This window comes from Capra hircus, chromosome 6 (assembly GCF_001704415.2).
Source record: "Capra hircus breed San Clemente chromosome 6, ASM170441v1, whole genome shotgun sequence".
Classification (NCBI taxonomy): Eukaryota; Metazoa; Chordata; class Mammalia; order Artiodactyla; family Bovidae; genus Capra; species Capra hircus.
Genome location: NC_030813.1, coordinates 102,397,849 through 102,421,875, shown reverse-complemented (window position 1 = coordinate 102,421,875; position 24,027 = coordinate 102,397,849). Strand labels below are relative to the sequence as shown.

The 24,027-nt window shown below is 44.4% G+C and overlaps 1 protein-coding gene across 7 annotated transcripts in view; it reads right to left on the bottom strand.

Annotated features, from left to right (window-relative positions):
• AFF1 (AF4/FMR2 family member 1) overlaps positions 1-24,027 on the bottom strand; it is a 200,044-nt gene that overhangs the window by 74,681 nt on the left and 101,336 nt on the right. The window lies entirely within an intron of this gene.

Genomic DNA, 24,027 nt, shown 5'->3' with positions numbered 1-24,027 from the left:
GTACCTTTACTCTGGGAAGACAAAAATAAAAAAATCTAATTTTTTGCCAAGTTTGGTTTGCCAAGTGATCCAGAAGTTCAAGATCAGAGTTTGAAAGTTGGACAAAATATCTGACTAGTAAGTAACCTCTTATTTTTAAATGTTTTTCATTTCTTTCAAATGCACTGCTTTAAACATGCTGTGATTCAGCAGAGACGGAAAACACGACCGTGATACTTTCTCCGCTCTTGCCCCATTATGTCATTAGACAGAGACATGGAGAGAACGGAAAATCCATAATCCAAACCAACAACCATGCAAATCTCAGGAGGTAAAACAAGTCTCCAGGGGCAGCCAAAATGGAAAAAAAAAAAAAAAGAAAAAGCCACAGCGCACCACCTGTCTGTTACCTATCAAGTGTACACCAAGGGAGGGGGCAAGGGGAGGGACTGGATGCCTGAGTCTTGAAGGCTTATTTACACCTTGTTTGTGAGGTCATGCACACAGCAGCGCTCAACCACACAGTTTATTTGGATCCTTCACTCCTTTGATGTCAGCCTCTAACGGAGGCGAAGAGAAGAAAAGGAGGGAAGGAGGAAAGAAGCCAAGTGGGGAACGGAGGAAGCAGGTGGAGGGGACCCAGAAGGGGAGAGAGAAGGCGGTTGTCCTTGGAGGGCTCGGTCTTCCCACCTGAACCTCAGTCTCGCGCTCACTGGTACTGCGGGGCAGCTGTGCACGGGGGCACTTACCTCCGTGAACATGTCTTACTGCCTTCCTACATGGCCAAGAGGCTTTCCTGTCTCCATACAGCCCCTGGCCAGCCCTAATCGGTGCCACTGGGTCACTGTCCTTTGCGCTGGCAGCTGCAATGGCGGCCTTGAGAGGAAAGAACTTTTCATCTCTTCCCTTGGACCGAGCCATAGGCAGCAAGCAGCGAGCGCTCCCAGGCACAACTCCCCTGGCTCTGCTCCGAAAAATGCTCTCTCAAGTACACCGTTGCTTAGCAATATTTGCCTTCCCCCTGTACGTCTGAAATTGGCAACATCTGTCCCTTTGGCAGTTTTGACTTGTGCACAGCGCCATGCTCGTAGTTTAAAAACACATTCTGCTTGATGACACGGGCAATCCTCCACTCTTCCCATCTCCACACAAAACCACGAATGTGGAAACCTCCCCCACAACAAGGTTTAATCTTCACTCGGTTTTAAAGATTGCCGATCGAAACGTCCACAGGTTTCAAAATACTGAAGCTCAGTAGGAGTTCCTATTACACCCCACATATATAGGGCTGTCTGCACAATTACACCTGAGGGTGTGTCTGAACTAAAAGTCTCCTTTACTCTGAAATTTTTTTTTATGTAACATTTTCTATCATAAGGTATTATGTGTAAATACTTATTAGTAAAATAAGATATAAAGGCAATTCATTCATGGTGTAGGGAGGGTAGATTTCATGCTCACACTATAGCCCAACCTTATAAACAAAGACACCAAGACATACACACACACACACACACACTGACACAGATCAATGGCAGAGGAACCTAAGAAGTCTAGAGAACAAAAGTTCATTTAAGCAATTACAACGTGATAAATTTCAAAACAAATGACCTTAAGTTTCCTAAGTTTTTTATGCATCCCTCAACACAGCCATCTTAGTGATTTACTGAGGTTACTCATTAACACTATAAAAGTAGTTCATAATACTGTAATTTTTTACATGGGGAAAAAAACTAATAAAAATAAAACTTTATGGGTAGTATATATGTTCTGCATGTAATTTTACTTTTTATCTAGCACATCAAAGAGCAATAAAAGTAATAATATTAAAAAGCATAAAAATCCACTAAGAATTGAACCATCATGCTATGTGCCTTCAAACTTGGGCATGTAGACATTTTTGTTCACTTAAACAAATCAGGCTTCAATTTTCTTTTTCCCCAAACTAATCTTAACATATTACAAACACATGTTCTCCAAAACATTTTATAGGAACTGAGTTCCAGCTACAAAGGGCAGGCTGACCTAACGCTCTCATCAAGTCTCTACCCAGAACTGACAGAAGCACAAAAGCCTGGGTGATACCAACGGCCACTAAAAATACATCCAAAAGGTCCTTGACGAGGTTTAACAATAGCCCTAAAATTCCATAACGTGCTTAGATTCATAATCCTGCTTCCGCCCCAAATGTGAAGTCAACACCAAAGAACACACTTCTCACCAAGGCTCATCACTACTTGCCCAGGTTCATACAATAATTCCTGTGAAGTCAGGCTTTTTTTTTTTTTTTTTAACTGCAGTTTATGGGAGAAATTTGTGTAGACTTGACAAACAGGAATTCTCAAAAATCTCAGATATTCCTCCACTTCATCCTCAGTGGTTCTGGCCTTGCAGGGTAGTGTTTATGAGCAAAGTTCCGAGTTGGACATACCAGTTTCAAAACATGACCCTGCCAGGGACCAGCTATTTAAGTTCTCTGCATGGAAAGAGCTTAAGCACAGTGCTTGGTACGCAGTACATTCTCAATAAAACACAGACATCATTTTCACTCAATATTAATCTTACCATGATACAAAGGCCTCAGTCTTTCTGGTCCCCCTCGCTCAATCTACTAACCTTTCCAGCTTCTCCACCCCACCACCCAAACACAACATTTATTTAACGAACATCCATGAAAACTTCCTCTGGAAAGGGGACATGAATTATGAAGGAATGAAAAAAGTGAAAGTGAAAGTCACTCAGTCATGTTCGACTCTTCGCAACCCCACGGACTGTAGCCCACCAGGCTCCTCTGTCCATGGACTTCTCCAGGTCAGAACACCAGAGTGGGTTGCCACTGATTCTCCAGGGGGTCTTCCCAACCCAGGAATCAAGCCCAGGTTTCCCGCACTGCAGGCAGATTCTTACAGATTCTCCCGCATTGCAGGCAGATAGCAACTGAGCCACCAGAGAAGCCCACGAAACGAAAGAACAACAAATCTGTATCTTTCAGTAACTGTTTAGTACAATCTTTGTTGGCACCTCTCTGTGATTTCTCTTTAAACAGCCAGTCTCTTTAGCTCTGAGGGAGCCATCACCTACTAGACACCTGTGCCTGCAATAGGTTTCTAATAAATTCTGAAGTAATTAATGCGGGGAAAACAGAATGATTCATAGAGGCTGGGAGACCCGGCCCTGAGGACTAGAAGAATGGTGAGAACCAGGGCAGGGCTGTGGTGCTGTCCATCTGGCAAGTGCTGATAAGCCTTGGGGGTTTGGTTGAGACTGTCTTCAGGAGACCCTCACATCAAGCCATTTATGGGACAAGAAGAAAGTGCAGACACACATTCCCCGAGATGAGTTCCAGGCCCAACAGGGAAAAGCAAGAACTGGCCATTTAGCACTGCCCTTCTACATGACTGTCCCTTTATGAGGCCACAGTGGGCCACTAGAAAGCCAAATCCTGGGGTTTACTTAACCAACTACTAGAGCATTATTGAGAATGTCTCCACTCTGAGGCTTCTGGCGTGAGACCTGCTCTCAAGAGTGAATGCCACAATCTACCGCATGTTGTCAATCAATCAATAAAATATCACGTCTGCAAGCAAGGGGACTAAAACACAGACTATAATGCTCTAATCAAAATCAGCTCTATCTTCATTACCATCCAGTGATGGTTCTACCCTATTCTGATATTCTGAATAAAATCGATGGCCCCTCTACTGTTTTCACTCCTGAAAATACTCAATATTCAAATAGTCCACCTCCATTCTTCTTCAAATCCTACCCACCCAATAAGTTGCATGACAACCTGCTGGCATAATCAGAAATACATTTCACACAGTAATATCATAAAAGCCTTCTGAAAGATACTCCTCACTCAAAAATGCCGACCATATGGCATTAGCAGCAGGAAGAGCAGTAACAGCTGTCAGTAGTAGAAACATTTATTAAGCACCAGTTGGATGGAAAAGCAGAAGAACAGGAGAAAGAAAACTGATGAATAAAATTTGGTTCTGAACTGAGGAAAGTTTTTCGAGCAAGAAAAGTTCCCTCACTGATGAAGGCAAAGAGATGTCTTAAGTCACACTGAGGCATCAAGCTTATTCTGGACACTGCCCCATCTCTAACTGAACTTCCTAATTCTCCATGACTCAAAGTCTAGTCTGAAACAGTTTTACCCAAACTTCAGTCAATTTCACACTGTCCTGACAGTGATACCATATTATAATACTACCTGTACTGTTGTTGTTGTTTTTTAAATCAACTTATGATCAATCCACTTTTTTACTTGGCTTCATCTTAAGTAATATTTATGAAATTCTGGGTTTGATGTGCTGGAGTAAATATATTTTTTGAACTCACATTAAGATACATAAAAATTGGTGCCCATAAAAAGAATACATAAAAATTGTTTTGGAAATTCATGCTCTAATCAATACTATTTAAACCAAACGCTGAATGAACATCTTGGGACGTGTTAATGATTTTGGCACCCCACTCCAGTACTCTTGCCCGGAAAATCCCATGGATGGAGGAGCCTGGTAGGCTGCAGTCCATGGGGTCACGAAGAATCGGACACGACTGAGCGACTTCACTTTCAATTTTCACTTTCACGCGTTTGAGAAGGAAATGGCAACCCACTCCAGTGTTCTTGCCTGGAGAACCCCAGGGACAGGGGAGCCTGGTGGGCTGCCGTCTATGGGGTCACAGAGTCGGACACGACTGAAGTGACTTAGCAGCAGCAGTGATTCCCTACCTTGTAAAATCATCCTATTTTATTCGTGTACCCAAGTGTTGCCTGCCCCTCACAAATTACATGAAAACAAGGGCCTACACATGCCTTTCCTACCTGAACACAGACCACTAGTTAACACCAGATGATGTATAGCTCCGTCATCTTTTTTCCATATGTTCCATGATACCCAAATATCAACACAACTGAAAGCCCTGACAAGTTCTCACAACCACCAATAAAACCCTGGAATCCTGAAAATGCAGCAGGACTCAATACTTAATTAGCAGCACAAAGTATTTATTCAAGCCTCTTATTTTAAAAAGCACACTTTAAAACACAAGTAAAATTAAACCCATGGTATAGAATTTCATTACATCACCAAAACAACTGAGAAGAATACCATCAGATCAACCCCAAACATTAGGATAGCTCTTAAGACCAGAGTGACTACTGAATATAAGTGCACTGTCAATGGAGACAACCTGAAGATGCGTAGTGGACACTTTGCCCACAGCGTGAATTTGCTTTTACTCTCAAGGGAAGGTGGGATATCCCAGTTACTATATGCTAGGCTAATATATTCTATTTCATCTTCGTAACACCCCTGTGGTCCAGGTAGAACTGTCCCACTTGTAAGTAAAGGAAAATGAGCCCAGACAGTCTGACTCTACAATGTTATACATTAGAAACATTCAGTACAGTTCAGTTAGTCGTGTCCAACTCTGCGACCCCATGAATTGCAGCACACCAGGCCTCCCTGTCCATCACCAACTCCCAGAGTTCACCCAAACTCATGTCCACCGAGTCGGTGATGCCATCCACCCACTATCATCCCCTTCTCCTCCTGCCCCCAATCCCTCCCAGCATCAGAGTCTTTTCCAATGAGTCAACTCTTCACATGAGGTGGCCAAAGTATTGGAGTTAGAAACATTACATCTCATTTAATATTTCCTTTGTTGTTGTTCGTTAAGTCACTAAATCGTGTCTGACTCTTTGCAACCCCACAGACGGCAGCATGCCAGGGTTCCCTGTCCTTCCCTATCTTCACTTCACAACTATCCTTCACTTCAGTATTCACATCAAATATTCTTTAAATATTTTCTTAAGGCCTTAATATTCAAAACTTTTCAACTACCTCAATTTCAGATTATAAGCTAAGACAAATAGATAGTGTTAAAATAACCATGATAATGGTGTGATACACAAGCTATTTATTAAATTACTATATGCCAATCACACATCTAAGGGTTTCACAAACATTTTCTTGTTTAAGCCTAAAAACTAAGAAATATTCTATTACTATTTCTGTTTTATAGATTAGAATCTGAGGCTTAGCAGTATTTTTTAGTAGTTGAATAATTTGCCTGTAGTCTAACTGCTAATTCAAGGTAAAAATAAGATTCAAACCCAAATCTGCCTTAATTCAAAACCCACGCTCTTAACCACTACCTATAATGCCTGAAAATTCTATTGGATTAGTGCCTCAACTCATCCCACGCCCCCCCCAAAAAATCTTCAGGTGTATCTTCCTACCCTCCAACAATATCCAGAGTGCTTAGCGTTCCATGGATTACATGTCCTATATTATATTTATTATTCATCCCTAGTTATAAAATTATTAAGACGTCAAAATGCTCAGCAAGGATATTGCTAGGAGTAAAAAAGATGACATCTAAGAAGAAAGAAGAGTTTGGAAATTCTCCCCAAAACAGTCACAGCCCAGTTCTTCAACAGTATGCTGCTGCTGCTGCTGCTGCTAAGTCATTTCAGTCGTGTCCGACTCTATGCGACCCCAAAGATGGCAGCCCACCAGGCTCCCCTGTCCCTGGGATTCTCCAGGCAAAAACACTGGAGTGGGTTGCCATTTCCTTCCCCAATGCATGAAAGTAAAAAGTGAAAGTGAAGTCTCTCAGTCATGTCTGACACTTTGCGACCCCATGGGCTGCAGCCCACCAGGCTCCTCCGTCCATGGGATTCTCCAGGCAAGAGCACTGGAGTGGGGTGCCATCGCCTTCTCCAATGCACGAAAGTGAAAAGTGAAAGTGAAGTCACTGAGTCGTGTCCAACTCTCAGCGACCCCATGGGCTGCAGCCCACCAGGCTCCTCCATCCATGGGATTCTCCAGGCAAGAGCACTGGAGTGGGGTGCCATCGCCTTCTCCCCAACTGTATGCTAGCTATCCTAATTACGGCTTCCCTGGTGGCTCAGCTGGTAAAGAATCCGCTTGCAATGAGAGAGACCTCGGTTCAATCCCTGGGTTGGGAAGATACCCTGGGGAAGGGAATGGATACCCACTCCAGTATTCTGGCCTGGAGAATCCCAAGGACTGTCTAGTCCATGGCGTCACAAAGAGTCAGACATAACTGAGCGACTTTCACTCACTTATACTAATTAAGGATACTTGTACAAGTATAGAATATTCTACTCTACAGACCCTGGGCTGTAGAGGTGGGCTTCCTAGGTGTTGCAGTAGTAAAGAATCCGCCTGCTAATGCAGGTTCAATCCCTGGGTCAGGAAGATCCCCTGGAGGAGGAAATGGCAACCAGAATTCTTGCCTGGAGAATTCCATGGACAGAGGAGGCGGGCTATATATAGTCCATGGGGTCGCAGAGTCAGACATGACCGAGTGACTGAGCATGCACAGACCCTGTACACTACAGAAACTTAAACGTGAGCTATCTATGTAATTCCAGGATCAAAATTAATAAGACCAGCTCTGGGGGGTGGGGGGGGGGTGGGCTCGGGGTGGTGGTGATGGAGTCTCTGGAGCCCCCCATCCCCCGTGTCAAAAGTCAGAGCTTTATATCTTCCCCCTCTGATGCACCCAATAAAGGCTGTTCACAAGACAAAAACAAAAACACACACACGTTGCTAAGATCAAAGGAAGGAAAGCAGTTCTTGTCTGCTGAATGGGTGTTGAAAACCAGCTTCCGATCATTCACTGTAAAAACAAGAAAAGTAATTTAGAATAAAAGCTACTAAAGGGTATGCTAATAGACTTGATAGAGGAAATAGCATCACAGTTCAATTGTGAGAATTCAAACTCTTTTTTTAAAAAGAACCATAATATTTTGGAGCAGAAAAGAGCATAATGATTATCCACCCCCTCATCACACACAGAAAAAAACTAAGCAAAGTGCATTTCTAGTTGGTGATAAGGAGGGTAAGAATCTACATTCCATTGTTTATGGTAATAGCGAAAACTCTGGGGCAAAAGGGGGGGTTGGGAATTCTCAAGTAGGCTAACTTGTGGAAGTTTTTCTTCAACTAAAATACGAACAAGTGTCTAAAGTACACACTTAGCAGTTTATAGGAAAACATCTTCACATTCGGACACAAGGGCAAAAAGATAAAGACATGTAGGACCTAGTTTATGATGTTTCATTTAAAAGTTTGTAACTCAACCCCTTTTCAGTTTCACTGTGTGTGTGTGTGTGTGTGTGTGCGTGTGTGTGCATGTGTGCTCACACATGCACTCAGTGGCTTGAGCTGTGTCCAATTCCTTATGGCCCCATAGACTACAGCCCACCAGGCTCCTCGGCGCATGGGATTTCTCAGCCAGGAATACTGGAGTAGGTTTCCATGTCCTCCTCTAATGGATCTTCCCAACCCAGGGACTGAACAGGCATCTCACACATTACAGGTGGACTCTTTACCCACTCAGCCACCTGGGAAGCCCCTTTTAGTTTCACCAAGGGGCTTCCTGGTGGTCCAGTGGCTAAGCCTCTGGACTCCCAATGCAGGGGGCCTGGGTTCAATCATTGATCAGGGAACTAGATCCCACATACCACAACTAAGACCCAGTGCAGCCAAATAAATAATAAGTATTAAATCTTTCTGAAAAGATGTGTCTTTTGCACGTCTGGGTTCTCATCTCTCATCTCCCTCTGCCCAAAGGGAGGCACAATCACGACAGAGAGATGCTGTACTTCAGCGAGAAGACACCCACGCTCCCAGGGCTGGGGCAGATGGCAGGTGGGGCACAGGAGCACTGGGGCAAGCTGGAGCATGCTCCCTAAAGGGCTGGCCAACCGCTGTTCTGCAGAAATGCCAGTCTTATGTTGCCAATGCTTCCAGCACTTTAAGGAAAAAACAAAAATCAAAATCTAGATTTCAGTGTGATACCTACCAATTTTCAGATGCTGTAATGAAATTAACACACCAGACAAGATGTGCTCCTCTGGGTGAGTGCCCTCACTGAGCTCCAGGCTTCCCTCTCTCCCCACAGAGGGAACTGGTAACTGGGAAACAGGCCCATTTTGACGAGAAGGATCTCTTATCCTGAAGATAGTCCCATATGGGGCTTTGAGGTGATGCTAGTGATAGAGAATCTGTCTCCAATGCATGAGACCTAAGAGACTTGGGTTTGATCCCTAGGTCAGGAAGATCCCCTGGAGCAGTGCACAGCAACCCATACCAGTATTCTTGCCTGGAGAATTCCAAGGACAGAGGAGCCTGGTGGGCTATAGCCCATAGGGTCGCAAAGAGTTGGACACGACTGAAGCAACTTAGCACACACAGCCCCATACACAGAACGGACATCTCACCTCCAAGAGATGGTGAGAAGCATGAGGCAGGCTCACTGCTGACCTGGGATGGTCTCCTGCCAGAGCCTTGGGTTCAAAGCAGCAGCCTGACAGATCGCGAGAAATATGAACCAAGGAAGCAAAAAACAAGCCGCCGTGCTGTTATTTTATACGACTTGCACGAAATAAATCTCTGAACTATAGGTGAGTCATAAGACAATAAAGGACTCAATTAGGTTCAGAACAACACACCAGTGTTTTCCCTCATCTTAGCAACTAGTTCACTGGAATCCTGAGAGAACATAAGGGACATAAAGGACCCTGGTGTCTGTTTTACCCTTTACTGCAAGTTAATTAATCTTACTAGAAAATTAAACCCAGACTGCCAGTCGGGCATTTTCAGGGTCAATAATTCTTAAGTTACTAGGATACCCATTAATGATACCCAAGTGGTATAGAGGAGTTACTGTCTCTACCCAAAACGGCTGGCTCATTCCCCAAAATGTGATTCATTCAGGGCAAAATATTTAAATCTGCAAATCCTTGGAGATTAACAGCAATTTTATTGTAAGTACCACTTCGATATTTTAAATACACACACACACGCACACAAAAGGAAGGGCTTCCCTGGTGGTTCAAACGGTTAAAGAATCCTCCCGCAATGCAGGAGACCTGGGTTCGATCCTTGAGTCGGGAAGATCCCCTGGAGAAGGGAATGGCAACCCATTCTTGCCTGGAGAATCCACATGGGCAGTGGGAGCCTGGCGGGTTACAGTTCATAGGGTCTCAAAGAGTCAGACACGACACACTTTCACTAAAGGAAATCTGGAGTCTTAATTAAACTAGCGCAAAGCACTTATATACACAGCAGATACATAAAAATCATTACTTTTCAATTTTTCTAGTACCTAAACCACCTGATTAATCTCTAAATTCAATACTGAAAAGCACAGCAATTTAAGGCTGGCACTCTACTAAGAACACCTACTAATCGGATTACGCTGCTAACTTTCAAATCCACACCCAACAATGCCTAGAGTGGGCCTGGGAAATAAACAGGCTGGAAATGGTAATTCGAACAATTCCTCTGAAAAAATTATTGAACTTAGTGCCTGCTGCCTGTCTAAGTGTCCTAAAACAGGAAATTCGGGGCCACAGCGAACTATTTTCCCCTTCTCCTCCAACAAACACTTATTAGAGGTGATCTTTCAGACTCCAGATCAAAGTAAACTGGATAAGAATTCTCAAGCTGAGCACAGGGCAGGAAATCGCCCAGTTTGGCTCCAGTCCTCACCTGTGCTAAACACTAAGGACAAACAAGCATATGAGACCAGTGACCCAACCCTCAAAAACAAGGCCAAAGAGAAGTGCTGAGGCTGGAGGTGTGGGCTCTAGGAGCAGAAGGGGAAATCCTAGCTCAAGAGCCTGGGTAACAGTCTCCCTGGGTTGGGAGGGCCCCAGTCCACACCTGGAAAGACAGGTAAGAAGGAAACTGGAGGTTCTTTTTCTGGAGGCAATGGAGAGGTTCCAAGGGATCTTAAACTAGGACAACCTTGATCCGGCTTTCCTATAATAATTATCATGCGGAACAGTGTGGCAGATGGTTTGAAGAAAAAACGCAGGAAGACAGGTTAGAAGGAAGCTGCAAGAGCTTAAGTAAGTGACAAGAAGCTCCACCACAGGATGTCCCTGGTGGTTCCATGGCAAAGACTCTGTGCTCCCAATGCAAGGGGCCTGCATTCGATCCCTGGTCAGGGAACTAGATCCCACATGCCGCAACTAAGAGTTAACATGCCGTAACTAAAGAAAGAAAGAACCCGCGTGAAGCAATGAAGATCAAAGACCCCAAGTGCCACAACGAAGACCCAGTGCAGCCAAACAAATCATAAATAAATTTTTAAAAAAGAAAAGCTAAACTATAAGCTAAAAAAAGCTAAACTAAAAGCTAAAAGGGGTGCTGAGGAATGCAGAAAAGGAAAAACTTTCAACAGACATTCAGAAAGTAATCCCCGTACAACTGGGTTGCCAGGGGGATAAAGCAGAAGATACAGAAAGGAACTGAGACGGACAACCCAGGAAGGAGGAGAAAGCTCAGTGTGTGTGTGTGAAGAGGTCCAGGGGAGGCAGATGTGAAACCGGCCACGCTCAGGTTCTCTGTGAGATGCTGCTGCAACATTCACGAGAACCGCCTAGTGAGCAGTGGACATAAAAGGAGGCAGAGCTCAGAAAACTTTGGGGAATTTCAGGCTGGAAAAATCAACCTCGTGTCATCAGTGGTTCAAGAGCTGAAGCCCTGAGTGGAGATGAGACTAACCAGAGAAAGACTGAAGAAGGAGAAAAGATGGTTGAGGGCAGATCCTGAAGAAGGGGCGGGGCAGGCAGCTTCTGGAGGAGATTGGAGCATGCCCGAAGAGGGGTGGCAGAGGATGAGATGGTTAGAGGGCATCACCGACTCAATGGGCATGAATCTGAGCAAATTCCAAGAGACAGTGGTGGACAGGGGAGCCTGGCGTGCTGCGGTCCACGGGGCTGCAAAGAATTGGACACCACTTAGCGACTGAGCAACAACTGAAGAGGTAGAAGAAAGAGTCGACAACACAAACGGGCAGTGTGTGCGGCGCTGGCGGCCAGCAGCGTCAGACGTCACAAAGAGGTCACGCAGGCTATGCTCAAGCGCCCTCCTGGACCTGGGCATCTCGGAGGCCATCACCGGGGACCCAGGCATGGAGGGTAGAGGGTGGAGGCGCACAGCCTGCAGTGGGTTCAGAAAGTGGATGGGAGGAGAGCAAGCATGCGTTTACCTACTTCTGTCTCCAGCGCTTGAGCTGCGAAGCGAACAAGAAAGAAGCAGTCGGAGTAAGACACTGCAGTGAGGACGGTTTTGTTTTGCCTTTTCAGCTAGGAAAGGTCTGGATGGAACTACAGACTGTTAGGAAAGAGCCAGGTGACGGGAGAAAGATGTAAGGCAATCAGAAAGGGTGTGCAGGTGGCTGGGCCAAGAGGAAGAACACCTCCTTCTCAGAGATCAAAAGGAAAGAGCGAACTGGTGGGTGTGGATGTGAATTTTTTTTTTTTTTTTTTTTTGAGTCATCGTAGGTGGAAGGGACTGAGATTTATACCTGGTGACTGCCTCCTCTAAACAGTAGAAGCAAACTGAAAGGCCTCAGAGCAAGCCACATGGCTGCCACCGTGTGAGCCGGAATCACCTTGTCGTTTGAATCATCTGTGCCACCCAGCACGTGCACCTGTCAGGTGCCGACACAAACGCGAGGCCAGGCAAAAAAAACAGAGCGCTCCTAATGCACTGTTAGAGGTGCTGCACAAAGGGGCACGACTCCGGAGAAGACACGCTGTTTGGCAGAGAGAGTATGAGAACCAGAGGGCAAGGGTCCTGGTTTCATGGCCCCCGGCTCTGCCACTTACGAGCTTAGATCATTAAACTTCTCAGAGACTCGGTTCCATGGCATGTTAGATGGTGGTTCCTGCCAACTGCCCTGCCCGGCTCACAAGGTTGCTGTGACAATCGAGAGGAAACAAATAAACAAGGGCTTGGGGAATTAAAAGGGGGGTGGGGTGGCAGAGGGGGAGGCAGTCAGTATTTCCGAGTACATAAGCTTTGTAAGGGCTTCCCTGATAGCTCAGCAGTAAGGAATCTCCCCGCTAATGCAGGAGAGGGAGGTTTGATTCCAGAGTTGGGAAGAACCCCTGGAGGAGGGTATGGTAACCCACTCTGGTATCCTTGCCTGGAGAATCCCCATGGACAGAGGAGCCTGGTGGGCTACAGTCCATGGGGTCACAAAGAGTCAGACACGACTGACGTGAACACACACACACACACACACACACGCACACACGCACACACGCACACACACACACACACACACACACACACACACACACACGCTTTGTAAAGTGAAATATTTACACCAGGTGTTGCCAAACTCTGGGAAAGGTAGCTGCTCAGGGGTGAGCAGGATGCTCACCTTGGCAAAAAAAGCCGGTTGGCTTTTAAAAGCTCGAAAATCCCCAAGCAAATGCTTTCTCTCCCCAGGCTCTTCATCTGCTTAACACTAGAACATCAAATATTTAGGGCTTTATTCACCTTGGAACACCTTACCTGGGCATTTCTGGTCCCTCTGATCTGATCCCACCTACACACTCAAGTTACACTCCAATACCCAGGAACATATTCTGAGTCTTCATGCCTCCAAAAACACTAACTTCTCACCTTGCTCCTGAAAGTCCGGCTCAAATTTCAACTCTAATCACACCTACCACCACTTACTGAGCTCTTACTATGTATCTAGTACTGGTTTAAGCACGTCATATGGACGGCCATCCGTCCACTGGCCCCACTGTCCCGAAGAATAAACGGACAACACAGCAGGGTCGAGTTCCTTTGCCTCCAATCAATCTCCTTGAATCAGCTACTTCTATGAGATTTCACACCCTTTCCTGTCTTTATGTCTTCTCTCTCCTTAATCCTTGAGCCTGGAATATATTTTCGCCAATACCCAAAGTGCTCCAGAAGTCAACTCAAAAAAAAAAAAAATAATAATAATAATAATAATAATGTGCAGCTTCCTCTTTTCAAAGTCAGTATAACATAGGTGTCACAGTTAAGGGTGTCGACTAGAGCTAACCTACTAGGATCTGGATTCCAGATCCAGCACTCACAGCCCGGTTGAACATGGATCAAATGAATCTTTCTGCATCTCTGTAAATCTCTCAGTAAAAAGGCAGTGCTCATACCTAGAAAGCGTTTGGAGCAATTCCTATTATGAAGTGTGTAAGACTACAGCGAACATCACGTGACGGTAATTAGTAATTCCATATTCTCCTTTCATACTGGTGATTCTTTGTCTGTTTTATGGCATGGAATCAACGGACTGTCTTTTATTTTTTATAAATAAAAAAAACCTAAAAAGTCTTTCTTAGCAGCTCCCCTTCGTATCTAGAGAGTGTTCAAACATGGTTGACTAAAATGACAGAAACCTAGAATGTAAGAAGTGAATCCTTCTATGCCTACATTGTTCCTGACAGAAAAGGTTTTTTTAACATTTTGCAAGAATGTCCAGATTATTTGGCAATAGGAGAAAGAATTTTTTTTTTATAAGTTAACATGTTCTCAGGCATGTGAAGGAAAAAAAATGTTGGAAGTAACATAAGACACTTTAATTATAGCATAAGATTCTACTAAATGTTTTCTCTCTCTAAAACGCAATAGCAAACATTTGCTTTGGGGTGGAGTGCTTTAAAAACTGGGCTGTAAGGGGAAAGAAGAATCCACGAAGGGACTCTGAAGGGCACAGCATGCTTTTCTTTCTTAATTCATGCAATTCAAAGCTTTAGTCTCACCCAATATGAACTTTCGGAGTTCTTTTTTTTATAAATTGGAACAACAAAAAAAAACTCTAGGGTGATTTATCTAAAGGACAGAGCTAGAAGTAGGACCTCTAATTACTTAAATACTGAGGCCTCTAGATTAAAACATTAAACCTCAAAAGCTTTCAGCCGAAGGGATTAAGGAGATTAGAATGGGCTTGACAAATTACCACAGGGTTAGGGGGTTGGAAAAAAGCAGAGAAAAAGTAGGCCAAGCTTAAACAGGGAATAAAATGAGGCTCAAGAAAAATCTAATGATGTGTGTGGACCCTGAGCATCTGTGTGGGGCACGGGGGTAGGGAGTGGGGGGTGTGCGCGGAGGAGAGGAGAATGGTCGACCTCGGGATTTCCACAATTAAAAAGGAACAACATTCGTGTCGAACTGCTTAGAAAGTTCTTGGAAAATGTGAACGTGCCGCAAAGTTAACCTTGGAAAATGATTTTCAAATAGATCTTGGCAACCAGAGAGGAGGAATCCAAGGCTAAAAACTAAACTTGTTATAATAACATGAAGCAAGATCTTCTCTTTAAAGGCATGCTGCTTAAATATCTCATGCATATCGGCCACTCCCTCCAAAACAGCCTCAGTTAAGATCGCTAACTGGGTCATCAACAGGACTCCCTTTGGAATATCTGGTTTTCTGTCCCTGAAGATTATCAGCTGGCTGAAAATAAAACACAATTAATCTAGAGAAGAGCTGCAATGACTCGGGTGGCTATGTGAGAGCCTGGGAGAGCACACAGCCTGGAAAGATTCTAAAGCAGTGAACGTCTCCACCTTGGCAGAGGCACAGCGTGAGGGACCCAGGGGGGATCCAATAACCCTCCACAAACATTTCAAGTGTGAAAACAACAAAGAGGAACAGGAATTTCTTATCCTGGTACCAAATGTACTTCTGGCATCATGAGAAGAAAAGTAAAACCTACGAAGAAAACAACCCCAGTTAATACCACCCAAAAAGATGTTCCAGGTTCAATCGCAGGCTTTCTTCTTGCTCTGTAAGCAATTCTATTCTTTACACCAACTCACTTCTAGCAATTTTAGAGTTCTTTTTTCAAAAATATTTTGCTTCTGTTATTTAAAATGTTTCCTTCAGAGTTTAAAGAATTTCTTCAAAAAAACAAACAAACAAAAAAAACTGCTAGGATCAGGAAATTAAAGGTGGCAGCATCTACTCAGTTCTAGCTGGTGAAACAGAAAATCTGATTTTTCACCCGATTTCTCCATTTTGTAAACATTGGCTCAAAGGGGAGGAAAAAAAGAAAAAACGTTATATAGGCAAAACAAAATAGTCTGCAGGTCCAGTCTAGCCCTTGGGCTGTTTGCAGCTTCAACTCAAACTTGTCAGTCATTTGCCACTATTTTTAAACATCTATATTTAGATATTTGGGGATCTAAAATTTAGCCAAGCAGATACAGGTTAGTCACTATTCATTATTTCTCATAAACAGAAAGTACTCTGCCTCAGACTCTCAACATCCTCAAAGAACTGTGCACACAGACAACCTTTTTCGCTCTGCCATCCTTTTCCTCACAAACATGTAAGTCACATAGGTCTGCCCAAGTTAACTGAGTTCCAGCTCATGGAATCTAATCTAAATTTGCAAAAAAAGAGCTACTGTAATACAAATATTTTTAGGAAACCGAAGGGGGCTAAATAAGTTTGTATCAGAATCTTACTTTCCCCCATGAACTTGAAAATGTTGAAGAGTTGAGGAAAAAGGGGCTTCCCAGGTGGTGTTACCTGCCCCCCAAAAAAAACAGGAGACAGGAGAGACACGGGGTTCAATCCCTGGGCAGGGAAGATCCTCTGGAAGAAGGCATGGCAAACCGCTTCAGTATTTCCATGGGGAGAATCCCCATGGAAAGAGGGGACTGGTGGGCTTATAGTCCATAGGGTCACAAAGAGTCGGACATGACTGAAGTAACTTAGCACGCAAGGAAAAAAAGAAAACACACACACACACACACACACACGAGTTGTAGAAGAAGCGTGTATGTAGGCTTGGGGGCCCTAGTCCCATATTTCTTCCCCGTGGTTCCTCTCATGTCCTGCTCAGCACAAGCAGACTCATCAATTCAGCAGATCTTTCGCTCTCAGGGTCCACATGGGAGACCCCAAAACCAGGGGGCCCTTCTTGAACTTCTTGCGGCTTGTTGTCAGTCCTTCTGAAACAGTTTCATTTCCAGGCTCTAGAAGAAACCTCAGGAGAATCAGCTACAAACACTTGAGTCCACCTGTACACTTGCTGAATTTTCTATGATGGGGCCCAGGAATTTTTATTTTTAGACATTTGTATTTTTAACCAGCTTCCCCCAGGTGATTCAAACCTGCCACTGAGTTTCAGAATGAATGCATAAAATGAATGCCCAAATTCCCCTTGATCTACAGTCCAGGGTTTATAACCCAAGAAAACTTCTAACAGGCTCTGTACATCACGCAGCATAAACCACTGGCACACGTGCCCTCTGCTTGGAATACTGATATGGTTTAACTCCTAACACACCTACTGTATAGCCTGGATGCCGATGTACCCCCAGAAGTCAGGCTGAGATCCTGTCTCCCAGAGGTCATGACAGGAAGAGGTGGGAGCCTCAGGGAGATGCTTAAGCTGTAAGGGTAGAGTCCTCAGAAATAGTACTGATGCCTTTGAAAAGAAGTTTCAGAGAAAGTCCTAGTCCCTCCCACCACGTAAGGACGCAGCAAGAAGGCATCGGCTGGGAACCCACAAGAAAGCCCTCATGAGAACATGACCGTGCTGATGGCCTGATCTTGGACTTTTAGCCTCCAGAACTGTGAGAAATGAATGTCTACAGTTTACAAGCCATTCAGTCTGCGGCTTTTTGTTATAGCAGGTCACATGGTCTAAGGCAACTTCTGACTTTTTTCAGTTCCACTCACCATTCAGATCTCACTCAGCACTTCCCCTGAGGATTCTCCCCTAAGCACCTACATTCTAAGCCACAATCCCCCCTTATGGATCTCGTAACAGTTTTTGTGTTGTGTTAAGTCACTTCAGTCGTGTCCCATTCTTTGCAACGCCATGGACTGCAGCCCTCCAGGCTCCTGCTATCCATGGGAGTCTCCAGGCAAGAATACTGGAGGGGGTTGCCATTTCTTTTTCCAAGGGATCTTCCCAACCCAGGGATCTCGTATATCTCCTGCATTGGCAGGTGGGTTCTTGACCACTAACACCACAGGGAAGTCCCAATAATAATAGTTTGCAAATTCCCTTATATTATAGAATTGGATTAGATTCCCTTACATTATGGGGTTACTGGAACCTGCCAAAGTTCTCACACATCGATCTGAGTGGTTATTTGAATAGTGTCAGTTTCTAACTAGATAGTTAAGGTCCAAGAGGACAGAAATCACCTGGGGTTTGCCCACCACTGTAACCCCGTCCTCAGCACCAGGCTTGCCATACCCTAGGTGCTGAAGATATATTAAAGTACGGAACTAAAGGTGGGACATGGGAGGAGGGGAACTTAGTACGATGAGTGATGCATCAGCAGGGTATACACCATCGACATAGCAGAAGTGAACCTCTTAAGGGGTTAGATCATTTCATAACGGGGAAGTTCCTCTTTTCAGGGTTTAAGATAGTAAGAGAGCTAAACATGAAAGTAGGGAAGACTGTATGCATGAACGCAAAGTGAATCATTATTACAGTTTTCCACTATGGGTTACTCCACACTACAAGGCTGGCAGTTTACTTAAAATGGAAGGTGTAATTTAAGAATCGCATACATTAAGGTAGTCCAACAATGAATTCACAGCTGCAGGTGACACCTGAGTCTTGAAAGGAGGCTGAAGGATTCGGTATCAAAAAACGTTCCCAAATGATGTCATGAGAGGCCACAGCGAAGAGCAATTGCTTTGCAGAAATGAGAAACTCATCAGATTTCAAAGCCAGATTTCTCTGGAGGGGAATGACGTAGGACCATATGAGGAGGTAGAAGCAGAAGCAAATTTAAACTGACAGTAAACCTTGCTGGGTTCCAGGGACTTATTTGCACAAATTAAGATACTTGAAATATTTACACATACACATCAAACCTTGAGTGAAAAAAAAAGAAACCTATCATTTCCCCTCATCTATAAGCAGATTCTCACACTTCCAAGATGATCTTTGATTTTTCGTTTCCAAAGACCCAGTAGGACCCCATTTCCTCCCACCCCTGAGCTTGCCACAGGTTGCAGAACTGACCCAGGGAGGGCCTGGTTGTGCGCCTCTTCAGCTGCACCTGCCTGGTGCAGACTGCACCAGACTTCAAACCCTCACTACACATAAACACAGACCAAATTGATTTCCAGTGCTAAGATGAGATTTCTTTTGTGTTATGATTTCCATTCACCTTGTGTGAAACTTCCAGGATTTAAGCTATGTATGTCAACTGGTTCAAAACGGAGTTCCAGTGACCAATGTGAACTTCTGTATTAGTTACTTTGAAAAGTCTACCATAGAGTCATGAATGTCTTAAGAGCAAGACCATGACACCCACAGATAAATTCCTTAAAATGAGCCCACTGAGCCAAGCAACTGAAGGCTCTCCCCGGGAGGACCTGACTCCCCTCCTGAGAGCTGGTCCCTGGCTGCTGGAGGCTCTGTCCCAGCAGAGGGCAAATTCTGCTCAAGCTTGTACCGAGACCCTGGGCTGAACCAGAGGCCACTGCTCACGCTAAGATGCTGCCTTTCTGGACTTCCTGGAGTGGTTCATCATCCCCTTTCCTATTTTCCCCATGTGGCTGACCTGTGCCATGTGCTATTGAACACTGGCTCCATTTCATTTATTTCCAATCCTGTGATTCTTACCTCTCCACAAACACCCAGTCTTATTTTCTCTGGGCTGGTCTACTACTGACCATGGTCAACGTGTCCTGTCTACCTAGATTCTGAACGGTATCTCAAACATAATGTACGATCTACCCAGAGCTCCTGGTTTTCTCTCCAAACCTGTTCGGCCCAGGTCAACTCCATCTCTGGAGCAGGTTATCATCTCACCATCCAAACCCTTCTAATAGGCCTTCCTCAGGACTTCCCTCAGAGAAGGCAATGGCAAGCCACTCCAGTACTCTTGCCTAGAAAATCCCATGGACAGAGGAGCCTCGTAGGCTGCAATCCATGGGGTTGCTATGAGTCGGACACGACTGAGCGACTTCACTTTCACTTTTCACTTTCACACATTGGAGAAGGAGATGGCAACCCACTCCAGTGTTCTTGCCTGGAGAATCCCAGGGACGGGGAAGCCTGGTGGGCTGCTGTCTATGGGGTCGCACAGAGTTGGACACAACTGAAGCGACTTAGCAGCAGCAGCAGCAGGACTTCCCTGGTGATCCAGTGGTTGAGACTCCAAGCTTTCAATGCAAGGGACAAGGGTTCAATTCCTGGTCTCAGAACTCTAAGATCCCATTTTGTTGCAAGGCATTGCCCCCACTCATCCCCACCCCCCCAAAATAGATCCTTCCTTGATGTCTCACTTTCACTCACACCTCAAGCCCACTCACATCTCCATTCAATCACAAAGCCCTGCCCAATATATCTGGAATCTCTCACCACACCCACTACCGTTATCCTCCTCCAAGCCACCGGCATCTCCTAGCCCCATAGTCTGACCTCCCTACTTTGGTCACCTTTGTTCCTCCAAGCCGTTCTCCACCCAGAAGCCAGAGTGATCCTTTTCAAAAATAAAGAAAGTAGATATATCATTCTTCTGCTCAAGACCCTCTCCAGTGGTCTCCAAGAATATTTTTTTTGTGAGGGAGTATAATTGCTTTGCAATATTGTGTTCATTTCTACCATACTATTAAGTGAATCAGCTATATATGTGTGTGCTCCACTCCCTCTTGACCTTCCCTCCCACCCCAACCCACCCATGTAGGTCACCAGAGAGCACCAAGCTAAGCTCCCTGTGCTGCACAGCTGCTTCCCACTAGCTATGTTTCACAGGAATAGTGTGAATATACACCAATCTTAATCTCCCAGTTCACCCCACCCCTCTTCCCCTCACACATCCATTCTCTGTCTGCATCTCTACTCCTGCCCTGCAAATAGGTTCATCTGTACCATTCTTCTAGATTTCATATATATGTGTTAATACACGATATTTGTTTTTCTCTTTCTGATTTGCTTCTCATTCTGACTTGGTGGCTCAGATGGTAAAGAATCTGCCTGCAATGTGAAAGACCGGGGTTCTATCCCTGGGCCGAGAAGATCCCCTGGAGAAGGAAATGGCAATCCACTCCAGTATTCTTGCCTGGAGAATCCCATGGACAGAGGAGCCTGGTAGGCTACAGTCCACGGGTTGAAAAGAGTCAGAAACACTGAGAGATATCTTATTTGATTTTCTTACTTTGCTCCATGCAGATTTAAAACACAGAAGTAGAAAGATGGTAGACCTGAGAGTTCGAGCTCTGGCTCTGCTACTAACTAAACTGTAGCAAAATTAAGTGCCTTCACCCTTCTATGCTTTATTTGCAAAAGGCTGTAGGTTTAGTCATAAAATTCTAATATTCTGAATCCAGTATACAATGTAACACGCCTACCTCCGCTTACTCTAATTCTCCCTTTCAGTAAAATGTCTGTTTCATAAGTCCTGCTCCAGCCCAAGGTCCACGCTTAGGAACATTCACACAGAAATGCCTTGGTTTTTCTCTCACTCTCATTTGTTCACTTCAGGTAAAAAAGCACTAGAAAGGAATCTCAGCCTTCCATCTGGGCAGTTCCATCTCTGAAGTGGCAACTCTACAGCTGGAAGGCATCCACATGCGATGGCAGAGTTCTGGCTGTACCCTCGGATGGGTCATTTCAAGCCACTATACATCTTCCAGCTGACACAAAACTAAAACCAATATGCCCAGAGAAAAACCCAGCACAGACTGTGTGCTCTGGCCTCTGTTTAGTCAGAATGTTGACCCTGTGATAATTTTTTTTTTCCCTGTAGGATTTTAGGAAAGACTAAGTTTTAACCGTGAGCATGACTTATCCCAGAAAGGAATACCATCTTCTAGGAGAACAAACTAAAATATACAAACTCAGTGTTTCCCATGAAACAGAAGGACAGAAATTAGTAAGGAACTCCTATGTATGTACGTGGTTTGAGAATAAAGGACTCCAAGCAGACAAGATGACTTTCCCATTTAGGTCCATTTTTAACAACACGATTTGATGGAAGCAGTAGGGAAGGGGGAACAAAGAAACAAACTGCAAAACCCTCACGCTCAGAAAGCCAGGAAAGGAAACCTCCTCAGACATGCCTCAGGACAAATTCAGCAAATAAAGGAAAACCACTTAGCCATGCCAATGTCCCTTCCCGAAGCTCTATCAACAGCCAACTTCCCCTTCCGCCCTGGTATTCTCTGTGCTTCTGCACCAAGGCCACAAACAGCCCAAGAGGTTGCTTATTTTCTTGTTTTACATTCAGAATTTACCTGCTCTGGGGTTAGCTCTCTGCTTTTATTTTTTCCTGTCCCCCATCCTCTATGCTTTTCTTTGATTCACCAGAATACTAAAATTTGAGATTTTAAAATCCAATCTATATGTCTTAAAAACCATAAAGAATTGTCATCTTATTGGGTCTATGAACAGAAAATAAATGGTACGTATGTGAAATGCAAGATCTTACTTAAAAGGGCTAAAAACAAATCTAAAATCTAGCCAGAGAGCACCAGTATTCCTGCTCCCCAGATTGTTCCCTTCATTACAAGTTCTTTGCCCAGAGCCCTCCATCTGCCCAAGCCTCAGTTCCATCCTCCCATGCCACCACACCACCCAGGGGCTCCAAGACAGTTGGCACCACAGCTGCCACTGGCCTGAAAGCGCTGCTCAGAGGCCGGACAGAGCTACTACGTTAAAATGGAGGCTGACTACAAACACAGGCTGAATTTACATCTACTCATTTGTTGATAGCAGATCAAAAAAAAACAACAACAAACAAACAAAGAAAATCCCGTTCTCTTATCACCAAATCTATGGAGGATTTTGTTCATTCCAAACATCTACTCAGAAAATATGCAAGAATATGTACACTTATGGCTGATTCGTTTTGTTTTAAGGCAGAAACCGATACAACCCTGTAAAGCAATTACCCAATTAAAAACAAGTTAAAAAGAAAATATGCAAGGGCTATCTAATGTGCTCCTATGTTTGAAACATGTATTAAGTCCAAGGAGCTTTAAGACCCTGGAGACATCTCAACTGGCCTTATCTTTTTTTTTTTTTAAACCAATAAAGCAAAACGTTATCTGCCATCCTCTCACCTAAAAAGTCTACAGGAAAGCCTGCTGGCTGAATTTACATGGGCTCACAATCTTAAGGCTGAAGTTTGAGACTTTCTCTATGTACCTAGTAGCAGACAGTTCTTGAATTATGTCATGTGTGCAGGCCGACCTTCACACTAGCCTGCCTTCTCTCTGGGGCAGGGACCCACCCTGGGCTTACCCATATGACTGGGCATTTGGTAGACAATGCAAATATTTGTTAATTTGCCTTAAAGTTGTTTTAAAGAAAATTTAGTTGCTTAGTTTTCTTTTGGAAGGAAAAAAAAAAGTCGAATTGTCCCCTTAACTTTTAAAAAAAAAACTAGGAAAATATAACAGACTTTATTTGATAAAAAAGTGAAGAGAACTCCAATACGTTCTTTCTGAATTAGAAGGAGGGCTGACTGACCATAGGGGTTTCCCCGGTGGCCCAGTGGTTAAGGATCCGCCTGCAATGGAGGAGATGCAGGAAGACATGCGTTCAGTCCCTGGGTCGGGAAGATCCCCCTGGAGGAGGAAATGGTAACTCACTCCAGTATTCTTGCCTGGATAATCCCATGGACAGAAGAGCTTGGCGGGCTATAGCCCACAGGATCACCATAAGTCAGACATGACTGATCATAGGAGAGAAGACCTCTATTCTTCTCCACCTTCATTCTCTGCTCTTCCCCACCACTCATCCCAGCACAAAATGTTCAGTAAATGCCTCACAGCAGTGAATGTGTGTAACTTGTCAGGTTAAAGGGAAAGTTCTGCCATCTTGGTCATTTCTACCATCCCCTCCGCCCACCCCCGACCCCCGCCATTTCTAATTTTTCTTCAACCCGAAAACCAGTCACATTTCGAAGATATCCAGAGACACTCCACCTCAAGAGTTAACTGTGGCCAGAACCCTAACCTCTTCTAAACCAAAAGCTGAAGTCACAAAGAAACGGATTTTCCTCCTTCAAGATAAGGGTTATCTTTCTAGCTGAGGATCCTGGAGTCTTTTTCTCTCTTTTTTTTTAACCTTCCAACACTACGTAAAACTGGTATGTGGATGTGCACACCCACACCCACACCCACACCCACACCCACACACACACACACACGTCTTTGGGCAATGGATATGCAAATTAGAATGTTTATACATGCAACTGAAGCGCAGGTTTTACCTTA